This window comes from Dasypus novemcinctus (assembly GCF_030445035.2).
Source record: "Dasypus novemcinctus isolate mDasNov1 chromosome 11 unlocalized genomic scaffold, mDasNov1.1.hap2 SUPER_11_unloc_1, whole genome shotgun sequence".
Classification (NCBI taxonomy): domain Eukaryota; kingdom Metazoa; phylum Chordata; class Mammalia; order Cingulata; family Dasypodidae; genus Dasypus; species Dasypus novemcinctus.
Window position 1 is genome coordinate 118,946 of NW_026688125.1, and position 16,305 is coordinate 135,250.

Below are 16,305 nucleotides of genomic sequence, written 5' to 3' on the forward strand. Positions count from 1 at the left end.
CTTAGAGTGTTAACCTGGAAAAATCCATTCTTTCATATATATCTGAATAAAACCCATATATTCCCTAAACCAATTGATAATCAATTGCCAATTAAACCCTATAAAGAAAGACAAAGAATTGATAATCTCATGTTACCATTTGATTATCAACCCTTATGCATTAGTAACCATCCTTCCTGTATGTAGGTTAAAAATCAGACCATAATTATCTTCAAAAATAGTAATATTCAGTTTATTGTGACTTTGTTTCCCTCTTACAATTTAATCATAACCAAGAATCCTACTCATGATTGTCGGAAAATTAACTATAACCCAAAAGTGCTCTATTCTATAAAAATGAGGCCTTGCATCCTAATAGCCAGTACCCCGCAACTAACATACTATGGAGAAGGCAAACTAAAAATTTTACTATCCACATCTGTGTCAAAGAGAGCCACCTTCCTCCCTATATTGGTAAAAAATTAGCCTCACAGGTTCAGTCACTGCAGCTGCCACGGCAGGTGGTGCTCTTGGTCATGGCCTCATCAGCTTGCAATACTTTAAACAAGAACGACAAATTAGCCTAGAATCCAGTGCACAGTCTCTTGACTCTCTGCAGTGGCAACTAACATCCCTCGCCCAAGGAGTCCTTCAAAACTGCAGGGCCCTTAACTTACAGCTGAAAAAGGGGGGAACCTGCCTTTTCCTCCAGGAGGAATGCTGCTACTATATAAATGAATCTGGTATTGTTGAGGAAAATGCTAAGAAATTGTGAGAATTGGGGGAAGGAATACTGCCCTCCCAATCAACCTCTCCTTATCTGCCTGGCTCACCTCCCCCTTCGTAATGTGGCTAGGTCCCCTCCTCAGCCCCCTAATCACTCTCCTTTTAATCTGTGCATTTGCACCTTGCCTCCTTAAATTCCTCCAAGAAAGGATGAAGCAAATTTCTGCCTATGTGATGTATCTTGCTGCTGTTCGTCAATACCAGCCTATCCAGACCGAAGAACAAACAACCAACCTTTGAAAATGCAAATCTCTTATGTTGCCTCATCACCAACCTGTACCCTAATGGCGTTTCCTTGCCTGTCCTCCCTGCCCATGGTCACAACTGCCCCTATTGCAGCTAACCCTTCTTTGTTTAATTAATATCGCTGAACAGCTTCAGTAAGGAAAACAGCTTCAGTGAGGAGTTTAGTGGTTCAAATGAGCAGCAGGTGCCCTAGCCAAACAAGACCAGGGTGGGTGTGGCCTCACCCACTAATCTCAGTACATCATGCATGTCATGTGTGGTGTAGAGCTCCTTGTTATAGCTTGTTATATTTGCAAGTCATTTATCACTGAGGCGCTGGTCTGGTTAGCCAACGACGGGCAACTGGGCTGACCCATCAGTCAACCTAAGACAGATGTGGCCTTTTGCTGCCATGATTCCCAATGACAGGTAAGACTGATCACTTAACAGGTGCAGCCCCAACCTAAGACAGGCACAGCCCCCTCAGTACGGGAGCACCTTGCAGCTGCACATCACCACTGAGCATAAGCCCTGCCCTAACATGAGCCATCACCAGCTGTTCTTCACTTCAGTTCCTAACATATTAAACAGAGAAGGGGGACCTGTGGGGAGCCACCCACTGTGAAATCTATTTACATCCTCCAACAACATGGGCGGATTTCACAAGTACCTCAGCCCTGCCCCGCCATTTCCTCCTTCTTCTTCCTCCTTGTTTCTTTGTTCTCCCCTTCCCACCACAACTCTGGTAACCACAGCAGCACGCAGGTGCAAGGTGCAAAAATCTGCAGACTTGGCACAAATTTTCAGCCAATTCCCTCCTTGGATGCCTGCCACCCACAAGACCAACCTATCACCCATGGACACATTCCCTTCCCTCAGTATATATTCCCATGTTCTACCCCCAAGAAATGAGGCTTGATCAGAATCCTGTCTTGCCTCCATTCTTCTCATTCCCTGCCCCCACTTCTTCCCACAGGCCCCTGGAATCCGCCCCCACTGGATCGGACAGCTAATATCTGTAGTTCAGGGAAGCAGATGTGGTTCAAGTGATAAGGCTTCCACCTACCATATAGGAGAACCTGGGTTTGATCACTGGGGCCTCCTGGTAAAAAAGAGAAAGTGAGCCTGTATGGTGAGCCAGTGCCTATGTAGTGAGCCAAGTGCCCTCATGGTGAGCTGTGTGCCCATGTGCTGAGCCGATTGTCCATGTGAATGCCCATGTGCTGAGCCAGTGCCCATAAAGGGATGCAGTGCCCACACAGTAAGCCAAGTGCCCATGTGTTAAGCCAAGTGCCTGTGTGAGTACCTATGCAGTGAGCTAGTGCTCACATGGTGAGCTGAGTGCCTCTATGGTGAGCCAGTGCCTGCTTAGGTGAGTCACACAGTAAGATGATGATGCAACAAAAGAGAAACAAAGGGGAAAGTCAAAGTGAAGGGCAGCAGAGACCAGGAACTGATGTGGCACATGAGAAAGGGTACCTCTCTCCACATCAGAGGTCCCCAGGACTGAGTCCTAGTGAATCCTAGAGGAGAAAGATGAGAAGACAAGACAAAAATGCAGAAGGTCATACAGTGAATGGGCACAGACAGTAAGAACAGTAGGATGGAGGTGGGGCTGGGGCTGGGGGAGGAGAAGAAAAAATATAATTATGCTGTAGTCTAATCTTTAAAAATATTTATAATTCATACCATCATATAATAAGTGCTGTACTCAAATTTTAAAAAGGACAAATCTGAGAAAGGAACATTTCTATCTTAGACAAAAACAGATGACTTCACCTCAACATTAGATGGGACCTCCTCAACCACCCTGTCACTAGAAGGCTCCTCTACTAGGTCTTCCATGGGAGCTAGGGGGACACAGAGTAATGGTCAGTACACTGGGGTGCAGCTCCTGCATTACTCAGGGCACTTTGCTTTGCCCAGACAAGAGGCTACAATGTGCAAACAAGGATGGTGGAGCTACCCAGAAACCCTTCATGTAGGAGAGAGAGACAAAGGAGAGAGTGGAATGTAATCAGAATAGAATCCTTGGCTTTGTAGCTGAAGACAATCTAAGTCAATGTGAAATAGTTCATGTATAAGTTCTACTGAACTATACAGTATGATGATATACATCCAACCTATTCTGAAGTCCAAGGAAATCGTCAGTATCACACTGACTTTAAGAAATACTGCTTCAGCCTCACAGCCTTGTTGACTTTTAATATCCCATCCATTCTAGAGGATTTTTTAAAAATTTCAATGAGATAGCTATGTAATAGAAAATTTGCCAGTTTACCCATTTTTACAGCATGTACAATTTACTTGAATCAATTACATTTACAGTGTTTTGTAACTGTCACCAAACATTCAATTCCAAAACTTTCTCATTACCTGAAACAGAAACTCTGTAATTATTAGCTATTAAGCCCATTCTACTTTCTGCTAGTCCCTAGTAATAAACTCTAATCTCCTATCAGTTTCTGTGAATTTACTTTTTCTTAGCTTTCAAATAATTGCAATCACCAACTGTTTTACTTTTGTGTCTGCCTTATTCAGTACATTTTTAAGGGTCATGCATATAGTAGTATGTATCAGAACTTCAATACTTTTTATGGCTCAATTATATTCCATTGTATGGATATGCCACTTTTAAAAAACTCATTCCTCTATATGAGCACACTTAGGTGGTTTCCAGCTTTTGGGTATTGCAAATAATGCTGCAATAAATATTGGTTTTGAGTACCTCTTTCAGCCTCTGTTTTTAATTCTTTAATGTATAAACCTAATAGGTAGCTGTCATATAGTAGTCCTAGATTTAGCTTTTTGAGGGAATGTCAAACTATTTCCTGAATTGGCTGCTTTATTTTAGATTCCTATCACCAATATATGGGGACTCCAGTTTACTCATATCCACATCTCTATTTGTTATTTTCTAGTTTTGTTTCTTTCTAAAATATTAGCCACCCTACTTATTAAAAATGGAATCTCCATTTCCTTAAAGACTAAGCCTCTTCAACTGCTGCTGGGAAAGTGGAATGGTGCAGCCATTTTGGAGGATGATTTGGCAGTGCTCAAAAGGGTTATTATAGAATTGCCATATGATTGTGCAATCCCACTACTGGGTATATATGCATAAGAATTGTGACCAGCAACAAATGAATGGATAAGCAAATATGGTTTATATATACAATGGAATATTACTCAACTGTAGGAAGGAATGGCATGTTGATATATGTGACAACATAGATGAATCTTGACCTTATGTTGAGTGAAGTAAGCCAGTCACTAAAGGCAAATACTTCTTTTTTTTTTTTTTTTAAGATTTATTTATTTAATTTCCCCCCCTCCCCTGGTTGTCTGTTCTTGGTGTCTATTTGCTGCAACTTGTTTCTTTGTCCGCTTCTGTTGTCGTCAGCAGCTTGGGAAGTGTGGGCGGTGCCATTCCTGGGCAGGCTGCTCTTTCTTTTCACGCTGGGCGGCTCTCCTTATGGGTGCACTCCTTGCGCGTGGGGCTCCCCCAGGGGGGGACACCCTTGCGTGACACGGCACTCCTTGCGCGCATCAGCGCTGTGCATGGCCAGCTCCACATGGTCAAGGAGGCCCGGGGTTTGAACCGCGGACCTCCCATATGGTAGACGGACGCCCTAACCACTGGGCCAAAGTCCATTTCCCCAAATACTTCTTGACCTCACTGATATGACCTAAGTTTATTTAGGAGACTCACAGAGAGTCTGGAAGATAGATTGAAGGAGACAGAAAGGGAGTTGAGTGTGGTGAACCAAGCTCAATATGGGCAGAGCCTATGATAAGGCAGAAAGGGGTGGTTTGGCAGAGGATGGGGTGATGGTGATGCAGGGATATGAGTGGGTTGATGGAACTGGAATGGAAGGGTGAGCATGGTGGAGGTATTTAATTTGGACTGTATGGAATTGTGGAAGTCTTGGAGGAAGGAACAAGTGTACTTGGGATTTGTTCGTTTGTGTTGGGACTACAAGGATGGGAATGTTTTTTTGGCAAATACAGCAGGTAGGTCACTGGTGCAGTGTACCGGTGCTAGGGGGGCATATAGAAAAGGATGCCCCTGGGGTGTGCTTCAAAGGAATATGAATGTGTTCATCTTGTCATAAGGTGTTATATCAGTGGATGGAGACCCACAAACAATGAGAAAATATTAAAATTCCATCCTAGGAATCCTGCTGTATACTCAAAGAGAGGGGCAAGAATCTCTAGAGTACATGGGCAGTGCCAAATAAAAGCAGACCAGTATGTCAAAGCCTCATTATTAATGCATAAGACTATGAACCTTATTCTTGGAAAATTGAAACTTAGTGGCTAACATAGGTTCTGAGGGAAGAAGGTGGGAAGAATAGATGGATCATAGGGCATTTTGAGGGCATTGGAACTGTTCTGTGTGATTTTGCAATGATGGATACAGATGATTGTACATTGTGTGAAAACGTATAAAAGTATGATGCAAAGTGTAAACCATAACATAAACCATTGACCATTGTTTGTAGCAATGCTTCGGTTTTTTTTTTCAATTGTAGCAGATGAACCCTACTCATGTATGATATTGCTAATAGGAATAAATATGAGATGGGAAGGGGTGCAGTATATGGGAATCACCTATATATTCTTCTATTTTCTTCTCTCTTTTTTTAGGTACCAGGACCAGGGAGTGAAACCCAGACTTTGTAAGTGGGAAGCCAGTAGTCAACCACTGAGCCACATCAGTTCCTTTGAGTTGTTTTTGTGTGTGTGTTTGCTTTTTTCATTTTTTGTTTGTCTTTGTTTTTAGGAGGCACTGGGAATCATACTGGGACCTCCCATGTGGAGAGCAGGCATTCAAACATTTAAGCCACATCTGCTCATTCCCTATATTTTTGATGTGACATTTCTGTAACCTAAAGCTTCTTTGAAGATAAAGTGAAAAAAAATAAGACGTTGGGGGAAGATACAGATGAAATTGTAAGTATACATAAAAAATAACAGATATTAAGGTGATGAAAGTCACAATGCAAAAAACTTTTGACTTTCTTTATGGGGAGGTTTTGAACTACACAAAAGTTACAGCTATGGCAGGGGAGGTCTACTGGTGCAGGGTGACAGTGAGGGACAGATGCATGGGGAAGGATGCACCTCAGGCATGCCTCTAGGGATTATGAATGTGTGCATATGGTCATGGGGTGTTATCTCAGTAGATGGAACCCATACAATAACCAACAAAACTTTCAATTCCCATTCTTGGAGCCCTGCTACATTTTCTAATACAGTGGCAAGAATATCAATACATCATCAGAACCTAGCTAAAAGAGGACAGACCAATATGCCAGGCCCTTGATATTAATGCTGGTAGTTATGAACTTCATTCTTGTAAAATTGAAACTTAGCCTAGTGATATATACTGCCTAAGAGTTACCTTCTGAAAATGTGTATGTTGCTCAAATGTGGCCTCTCTCTAAGCCAAACTCAGCATAGAAGTCTGCTTTCTCCCCAGCATGGGACATTACTCCCAAGGATGGGCCCCCTTGGCACTGAGGGATTGTTACCAATTGCCAACTAGAGATACATTTGTAAAAAGACCTTGACCAAGAGAGGGAATATTAAATACAAATGAGATTATGGCTAGGATACTTCAATATGAGTCAGGAAGTCATTCCAGAGGAAAGTTTAGGCAGGTCATAGGAGGATCTCTGTGGCTGCCACAGTAAATAATGCCTCAGGCAGGAGTATTCCTGAGGGCTCTAAAGACATCTGGACATTCTAGCCAGGGCAGATATCCCCAGGAAATTGGCAACCCGTCAGTGGGCCTTACCTTGGAAACTATGGACCATGGTTAGTAGCAGTGCTTCAAGATTTATAAAAAATATCCCACATTAATGAAAGATGTTTTTAATGGGTAAAGTGTGAGGGGGTGGAGGTGGGGTATATGGGAATCCCACCTAATTTTGCTTTAACTTTCATGTAATCTAAAATTTCCTTAAAAGTAAAGGGAAAAAAGACCATGAGTACATATAGGTAAAGCCCTTAGAAAACTGTGGTACAGTGTCAATTTTATATGAATACTCAATTACTCAATCCAAAAGGACGTGCAAAAACTTAACTGTTGTTACTTGAGACACAGAACCTAGAGGGCTAAAGAAAATGGAGGGTAGGTCAATCAGATTTCAATATACAGTCCTGCATACATTTTAAATTTCTTATTAATGCATTATTTTTGCTGCTATTTTGTATGAAAACCCTACTGTCCCAAATTGTGGAATACAACAATTTCAGTAGGTTTTTGTATCACATCTTTAGCAATCCAGACAGGCACATTGATGAGGTCCATTTGTGCTTTCTGGAGTCTGAAGCTTCAATGCAGTGTCATGGCTATAGGTAGGCTGGAAATATCTGGGCTAATTTCACCCATGACTGCTCAGAAGTTATATTTTGCCTAGAAGCCTCTGTGAGCCTTCCACATGTATCTGTTACAGCAGCACCTTACTTCCCAGCACTATATGTGTTTAGTTTCTTAGCACTTCTATAATACATTGCCACAGACTGGGTGGTTTGAGAACACAAACTTAAACCTTCACAATTCTAAGGACAAAAAGTCCAGCATTAATGTGTCCACAGCACCATACTCTGTGTCTCTCTCTGAAGATCCTTGCTAGGAACCATTCCTTGACTCTTCCAGCTTCTGGTGGCTCCAGGTGTCCTGGCTCCTGGCAGCATGACTCTAATCTCTTCCTCATCTTCACCTGGCCTGCTTCTCCAGTGTTGGTCCATCTTCACACAGCCTTCTCCTCTCTGTCTCTTCCCTTCTTGTAAGTGCACAAGTTGTATTATATTGCAGTTCACCCTGATTCAGTAGACCTCATCTTAATCACATCTGCAAACATCTTATTTCCAAAAGTGGTCACACTCACAGGTACCAAGGTTTTCTCCATGTAATTTGGAGGGACACAATTCAACCACTGATGTTCTGTCATGGTAGGTACATCACAATATGCCTTTGTCAAAATGCACAAAGCTGAGGATTAGGAAGAGCGAGCCTCCAAAACACTGTATCAATACTGTCCCTTCAATTGTTCATACCACAGTGATGAGAGTTATTAACAGGGGAAACTGCTGGCTCTAGACTGGGAGGGTGGCAGGGGAATATGTGGGAATTGTTTGTATTCTCCACAGTTTTTTATGTGAATCTAAAACTTCTCTTAAAAATATATCAGATTTTTAATAATCTCACAGCACTTTTTCAGAAGATAACTCTTCCTACTAATGTTCAGATATAGACTGACCAAACATTAACTTAAAATACAATCTACCAGTAAATGTGAACCAACTTTAGTTGTAACTACATTTTTAATTACGTGGTTGTGGCACTACTGACTCATTACTAAAAGCAAAATTTCACATGTGAATTAAGAAAACTATCATGGCTTAACCTTTTTAAAGGTTTTTCTCAATATGGAATACTTAGTATCTACAGTCAACATTACTGATGCAATAAAATAATTGCATTTCTACTGTACTGTCTGTGGAATACTTTCTAGGGAATGTTTGAGGACACTTCCTTTTCTTTCACCAGATGCTGATTTTGAGGTTCCCAACTGAATGGGATTGTCAGATAGTAGATTTTTTGGACTGGGTAGCAAATTTTCTTTTTTCATGCTTGAGACAAGAACTGGGAAAGGCATTCACAACAGAACTCTCAGGTGACATCTTACCAACAGATGAATGTAGGAAATCATTATTAATTTATTTACAGTTCACACTATGATCCCTTATTTACAGTCTACACAGGTGTCCCACTTGAGTAAAAGGTGGGTTTCAAAAAAAGTTGTAGTTTGGGGTTCAGTTTAGACACCCAAAAGACAGATGTAGGGTACTTTATATAGATGACACAGCATAGGAAGGCAGCAGAGCACAGTGACCAAAAGCATGGGTGCCAAGGTCTGGTCAACTGTATTCAAATCTCATTCAGAGGCCACCCAAAACAGGGAACATTATGTAAACTCTTTATGTGTCCAGTTTTCCATGCTGTCTTTTGAAGATTTTAGCCAGACCTGCTTATTAGTATGTATTATGAGACTAAAAATAAGCAAATGTAAGGAAATCCTTAAGAAAAATGCCCAATATATCATAAAAGCCCCAGAAGAGTTCACTTATTAAATGTTGGGAGGAATTTCAAGAAACTTGCTAGTACTTCCCTCCAGAGTGGGTGCCTGATGGTTCTAGGACAAGGGGGATGGACACTGACTTTCAGCCCTCAGTGGGGTGATCCTTTACAGCTCACAGAGAACACGTGCTCTGTTCTGAGATCCCACATCAACCCTGTGTGGTCAACAACACTGCTGAGTGAATGATTCTAGTCAGGAAATGTAGTCAGTGCCCCCACTCAGCAGATTCTGGGTTTACAAGTTACCTCCCAGGAGCTGTGGAGAAAGGCCTGCCAACTACTTTATTACAGGAGAGAGAGTGGTTCAAACCCTCACCCTGCCTTCTGCATAAGTGAGTTCTCTGACCCAAACCATAACTCAGGTTTCCCCTCATAGAGTTCCTCTGAAGGACCAGGGAACAAAACTTGTGAACATCGTGCCCCAAATACTCCCACTGTCAGCTGCCTCATGTGAGCCTTCCTGGGGGCATGTAATCTCTCCTAGTGATCAGGGGTGTGCTTGATTCCCATCCTGGCTCAGAACCCACCTTTTCACAAAGAGCTGCCACATGAGAGCTCTGCAGAGAATGTGCTCTCCTTGCACTCAAGTCTGAACAAGCAGTGGCAGAGGAGAGAGTCCCATCCATAGCTATCCCCACCCAGGACTTTCCTCAGCACCTCTAGCCTCCTTTCTTTGGGCCCCAATTGCTCATGTACTAAGGGATGTCCCTTCTTCTCCCTCCCTCAGGTTGCACTCAATTACCTGCACCCTCTGCTATTATCCCACAGAAATCCCACCATGAAATCTGGCAAAATCATATGCCCTTTTAGGTAAAGATAGGCAATCCATTAGTGAGAAAGGATAGTGAAGGGAATCACTCCATTTAAGTTCAACATTTGTCTTACTTATGGTCTAGCTTCCTAAACCATGAAACCACTAACAAGTCTAATATGTGTTATTATGGTCAACATCTAAAGAAGCTTATTTTGTAATGTAAAACACAATGGAAAAAAATTATTCTATTTTCCCCATACTTACTATTGAAGAGCATACAGGGCAGTGAGAAAATCAGTAGGTAACTTCTTAAAATGAAAATTTTGGATAACCCCCAAGGATTAAAGGAAATATGTATATTGGTTTATAAACTGACATTTGGAAACTCAAGTTCTTATAGCTAGGTTTGGAAAACTAGTTATATGAATGGTACTAACATACCCCAAGTATACTGAGTTATATATACATTTAATGATGAATAGAGGTTGAAAAAGGTGTTAAAAACATCTTTAGTACACCTCATCATATGAAATGCATCCTTTCTGGTCCCTACCAATCCAGATTCACTCCATATTCTGCAGTAATTATTTTACTACATCTCTGCTGAGTAAAATAACATTAACACAGACATGGTCTTGAGGAAGAGAGTGAATGGTAAAGAACTTTATAAGAAATGCTAAAGTTTTCTAAAGGGAGACTCATTTTAAGGCAACCAGCTTGATAGATGGATCTAAAATATAAAATAAGAATTAAGAGAAAAGTATAAATCACATCTAAAACTCTTTAGGACAAATTGGAGAGGAGAAACCAGAAGAAAAGTGAATCATATTTTGTGGAAAAATTTCCTGCCAATTTTTTGGGGATTGAATTAATCATGTCGGCCAATATGATCATACCTCTCAAGCAGCAATTGAGATTTCCCATCTCTATGTTCTGTGGAAACTAAGCTGGGAGCTTTTCCACCTGCTACCAACTCCAAATCTCTCTGGGCATAGAGTGACAGTTAGGACCATGAGCCTTACGTGCATCATGAGATAACCATGGCAACCGGTCATCACAGAATTTTCAAAGGGAATGTATTCTCCATATTGCAAGGTCCAACTGCTGCTGTGTGGCCATTTTACTTGGCCATCAGCATTGAATGGGTGTTTCTATATCTCAACATCCTCTCCAATATTTTTTATTTTCTGTTTCTTAATAACACCATTATAGTGAGTGTGACATGGTATTTCAGTTTGGTTTTGAGTTGCATGTCCATAATAGCTAATGAAGGTAAGCATCTTTTCATGTGCTTTCTGTTCATTTGTGTATACTCTTTGGAGACACAAGTCTTTTCCCCATATTTAATTGGGTTTTCTTTCATTGTATTGTTGAGTTTGAGGATTTCTTTGTATAGTCTAGGTATTAAACCCTAATTGAATATATAGTTTCCAATTGTTTTCTCCCATGGAATGACTTGTCTTTTCATTTTCATGATAAAATTATTTTAGGTGGAAAACTTTTTAATTTAGATGAGGTCTTATCAATTTTTCCTTTGTTGCTTGTGCTTTGGGTGTAAAGTCTAAGAAACCATTGCCCAACATGAGGTGCTGAAGATCATTTCCTATGTTTTCTTCTAGAAATCTTATCTTACTAGTTCTTTTAGATCTTTATACATTTTCAGTTAATTTTTTGTATATGAGATGAGATCAGGGTCCTCTGTCATTGTTTTACATATGGATATCCAGTTCTCTTAGCATCATTTATTGAAGAGACTATTTTGGATGGACTTGGCAGCCTTGTCAAAAATCAATTGGCCATAGTTATGAGAGTCTATTTCTGAATAATTTTGAGGGTCCATTCAGTTCAATTGGTCTATGTATCTACTTGTCCCAGGACCATGTTGTTTAGGCCACTGTAGCTTTGTAATATGTTTTAAAGTGAAGAAGTGTGTGTCCTCTGAGTTTGTTTTTCATGATGGTTTTGGCTTTTTGGAACTGTATGTCCTTCCAAATAAATGTGTTGACTTGTCTTTTCCATTTCTACAAAGTTGTTTATTGCAATTTTCATTGGGACTGCATAGCATCGGTAATTCATATATCTTGGTATATTTAACCTTCCAATCCATGAGCAGGGAATATCCTTCCATTCTCTTAAAAATTCTTTTTGTATTCATAATTTTGAAGTTTCCCATGCATAATTCCTTTACATCCTCAATTAAATTTATTCTGATAGTTGGAAATGGACTCTTTTTTTTTCATTTCTTCCTGAAATTATACATAAATACTACTGATTTGCTCATGTTTATCTCAACAAACAGCACTTTGCTGGAATTGTTAGCTTGAATAACTTTGTTGTATAATTTACAGGACTTTCTATATATAAGATCATGTCATTTGCAAGTAGAAAGTTTTACTTCTTTTCCTAATTGGATGTCTTTAATTTCTTTTTCTTGCTTACTTGGCTCTGCCTACAACATCCAGTACAATGTTGAATTACATCGGTGACATTGGGCATCCTTGTCTCATTCCAGATCTTGGAAAGTTTTCAATCTTTCACCAGTGATAAGGTGTTTGCAGTGGTGTTTTTCAAGTATGCCCTTTATAATGTTGGTGAAGTTTCCTTTTATTCTTATTTTTCTAAGTGATTTTAGGAAGAAATGATGCTGGATTTTGTCACATGCTTTTTCTGCATTAATTTAGATGATATTGTTTTTTTTTCCCCCTTCATTTTTGGTTTTTAAACTCTCCAATCTTTGTGATTTCTTTCTGCTTGTGTTGGATTTAGTTTGTGCTGTTGTTTTGTTAGTTCTTCCTGATGTGCAGTTTGGTGTTTGACTTTTGGTCTTTTTTCTTTTGTAGTTTAAGCATTTAGGGTTATAAATTCCCCCCTCAGTACTGCGTTTGCTACATCCTGTAAGTTTTTGTATGTGGTGGTTTTGTTTTCAATCATCTCAGAATGTTTCCTAATTACTTTCCTGCTTTCACCGTTGAGACCATCCTTAAAAATGCTGCTTTCTCAAAGCTGTTGAGGGAGAGAATCAATGCCCAAAGGATGTTCATGAGCCACAAGAATGGCCCCAATGCTGACACAATTTCCTGACTCTACATTTCAAACCCTAACAATTATGTCATTTCCCTCACATGAACCCCCCCCAAAGGTCTAGATGAAGTCTAGACTTGTAGCCCTCTTCCCACAGCATTTTTACATTATCTGTCACCTACTTTGGCGAGCCTCTCTGACAGTCAAGGGACATCCCTGAGTGACTGGTGGTCTATTTGGCTCCCCAAGCTGGTGCAGAACCCTGGACATCCCAGACCAACTGCTACACAGCAGCTCCTCAAATGATTAGCTTCACCTTCCACTGAGCAACCCGGGGTGATCAGTTGATGTTCATCAACAGAGATAGTGACCCACTGCACCAGGGCTTTTTGGTTCAATGGATGAAGTCTGGAAGCCCCCAGCTTTTTCCCTGGCTAAGGTCTTCAATCCTGTCTGAGCAGCCTGGATTGAAAATAGGCATAGAGTTCACAAGCACTAATTATGTACCTTCCCTGCAAGTGTTCTTCCTCACCAAACCAGGTCCATTCTGGAAGATATGGGTCTGAGACCTTACAGTCCTTATGAATTTTACTGACCATTACTGATACTACATGCCTTTTTCTTTACTGTTTCACAAGCTGAACTCACTACAGATCTGTGACAGTTAGGCTAATGTGTCAACTCAGCCATGTAATTGTGCCCAGTTGTTTGGTCAAGCAAGCACTGGGCTAACTGTAATACAAGGGCATTTATGAACTTTTAGTCACCATTGACTCTACTGCAGTGGTAAATCATGGATAGCTGGTTATAATTACATCAGTCAGGGGCATTGCCATCAGCAGTGAGTGATGCTTAACCCAATCAGTTAAATGCCACCCAACATTAAGAAAGCAAAAACCCAATTAAAAGTTATTAACAACCATGATTGTAACATTCTTACATCAATATCAAAATGTACGTGTTAAGGCTAGGGGAGTACAGAAGAGATATACTAAATGTATGCTATGGACCATATTTAGTGGTAATAGTCTGATGATAAATCTCATAATCTGTAACAAATGAATGTTCCACAATGGTGTGGTTGTTGAAGGCTTGTAGTATGGGAATTCTGCATATCAGCATGATTGTTTTGTAAATATATATATATATTACATATATATAAATATATGTAAATATATATAAATATATATATGGGGGAAGTGATTCTGGCATTGAAAGAGAATTGCCCAGCCCATCTTTGTACAGCCAATATGTCCCAGAATTTGTCAAGAACCTTTACTGGACTTTCATTGCAGCCCCTGGTTGCAGCCTGCCTGTGGAACCTGGACTTGTGCATCCCCATGGCTGTGTGAGAGATTCTTATTGAATCACATACTATTGACATAATTTCTTGTTGATTCTAGTTCCCTAGAGAACACTGACATACAGCTTTGTACAGGGAGTGGTTTTTTTTCCCAATTTCTACTCAATTTATTCATTTTTAAAAAAGATATTACATTAAAAATATATATATATATGAGGTCCCCATTCGCCCCCACCACCCCCACCTCACCACTCCCCCCTCAGTAACACTCTTCCCCATCATCATGTCACATCCATTGCATCTGATGAGTACATCTCTGGGCATCGCTGCACCCCATGTCCCATGTTCCACACCACAGCCCACACTTTCCCATGTTCCATCCAGTGGGCCATGGGAGGACATACAACATCTGGCAATTGTCCCTGGGGTACCACCCAGGACAACTCCAAGTCCCAAGAATGCCTGGGAGTGGTTCTTGAGGAACAGAGTCTTTACATGGGGTGTCTGAGATGGTTTTGGGAGTTTTGCAATAGTCTCTTTAATTGGACTCAAGGGAACTGACAATTCCCTTTCCAATAACAAAGAGACTGCTAATGATTTATGGTGTGAGTTAGCAATCGAGATGCACAGATAGCATCACTGGATTCCCCTACTTCCATACTTATAAGAAGCAAGGATCTGGGTGAGAGTGTTTTCAATACCTTAACAGAGTTCTGTGCAGTCAAACAGTGTAATGATGTTCGCTGGCTCCTCCTAGATAGTCTGGATAGTGTTACAAAAGAAAGAGATGAGTTAAAGGCTTCAGATTTGAAACTTAAACTCCACGTGGATGATACAATAGTTTCTATGTGTGCTCTGAAAGAAAATCTTGTCTCCTGTGCCACAGGCTTGAAATATCTGAGAACCAAACTCAGACTCTCATGGTATGAGTAATGGAGTTACAAAGGAAACTAAAATCCCAATCCTGCAGGGTTTCTTCAAACTGAAGACTTTGATTGGAAAAGAGTGGAATTCAGAGAATTGGGATGGAGATATATGGGATGATGATTTTTTTTTAATTTATTTTTATTGACTTTGTAATAATATTACATCAAAAATATATATGTGAGGTCCCATTCAACCCCGCTCCCCCACCCCCCCTCTCCCCCCCCAACAACACTCGTTCCCATCATCATGACACATCCATTGGATTTGGTAAGTACATCTTTGGGCACCTCTGCACCTCATGGTCAATGGTCCACATCATGGCCCATACTCTCCTCCATTCCATCCAGTGGGCCCTGTGAGGATTTACAATGTCCGGTGATTGCCTCTGAAGCACCATCCAGGGCAGCTCCATGTCCCAAAGACACCTCCACCTCTCATCTCTTCCTGCCTTTCCCCATATCCATCGTCCACCATGTCCACTTTTCTGAATCCAATACCACCTCTTCTATGTGGACATTGGATTGGTTGTGTCCATTGCACCTCTATGTCAAGAGGAGGCTCAAATTCCACATGGATGCTGGATGCAATCCTCCCATTTTCAGTTGTAATCACTCTAGGCTCCATGGTGTGGTGATTGTCCTTCTTCAACTCCATCTTAGCTGAGTGTGGTAAGTCCAATAAATCAGATTGTAGGTGCTGGAGTCTGTGGAGGCTCAGGACCTGGCTATCACATTGTCAGTCCAGAGATTCAAATCCCCTAAATATATCTTAAATCCCAACGTTAACTGCACCTCCAGCACATTAGCATGAAAGTCTTATGAAGGGAGATCCCATCTGAGTCCAGATTCATCACACATAAACACCATTTCCAAAGAGGGGCCATCTGCCCTGGTAGTTAACCCCATCGGCCATGGCCATAACTCTCATGGGTCTCTTTAGCCTTCAAAGGAACCAATATCTGGGGGTTGTATCTGCTTTATCTGTCTCTCTGACTCTGCTCAGTTGTGCATGAGGGCAATCCTTCTGCCAGCCTCCAGACTCTTTTTTAGAAACTCGTAGCCATATAAACTCATTTCTCCTTTCCATTTCCCCCTTACTTTAGGTCAAACAGCATTTTAAAGTCATGTTATTTTATGTAGACATGGATATTCTGTTGATCCG

At 40.9% G+C, this 16,305-nt stretch overlaps 1 long non-coding RNA gene across 1 annotated transcript; it reads left to right on the forward strand.

The window, feature by feature from the left end:
- Nucleotides 1-2,292: 2,292 nt before the first annotated feature.
- On the forward strand, nt 2,293-15,248 carry LOC131277368 (uncharacterized). Its single transcript, XR_009184552.1, has 4 exons — nt 2,293-2,579; nt 5,638-5,669; nt 5,774-5,943; nt 15,188-15,248. It is a non-coding gene; the product is annotated as an uncharacterized lncRNA (long non-coding RNA).
- The last annotated feature ends 1,057 nt before the right edge of the window (nt 15,249-16,305 follow it).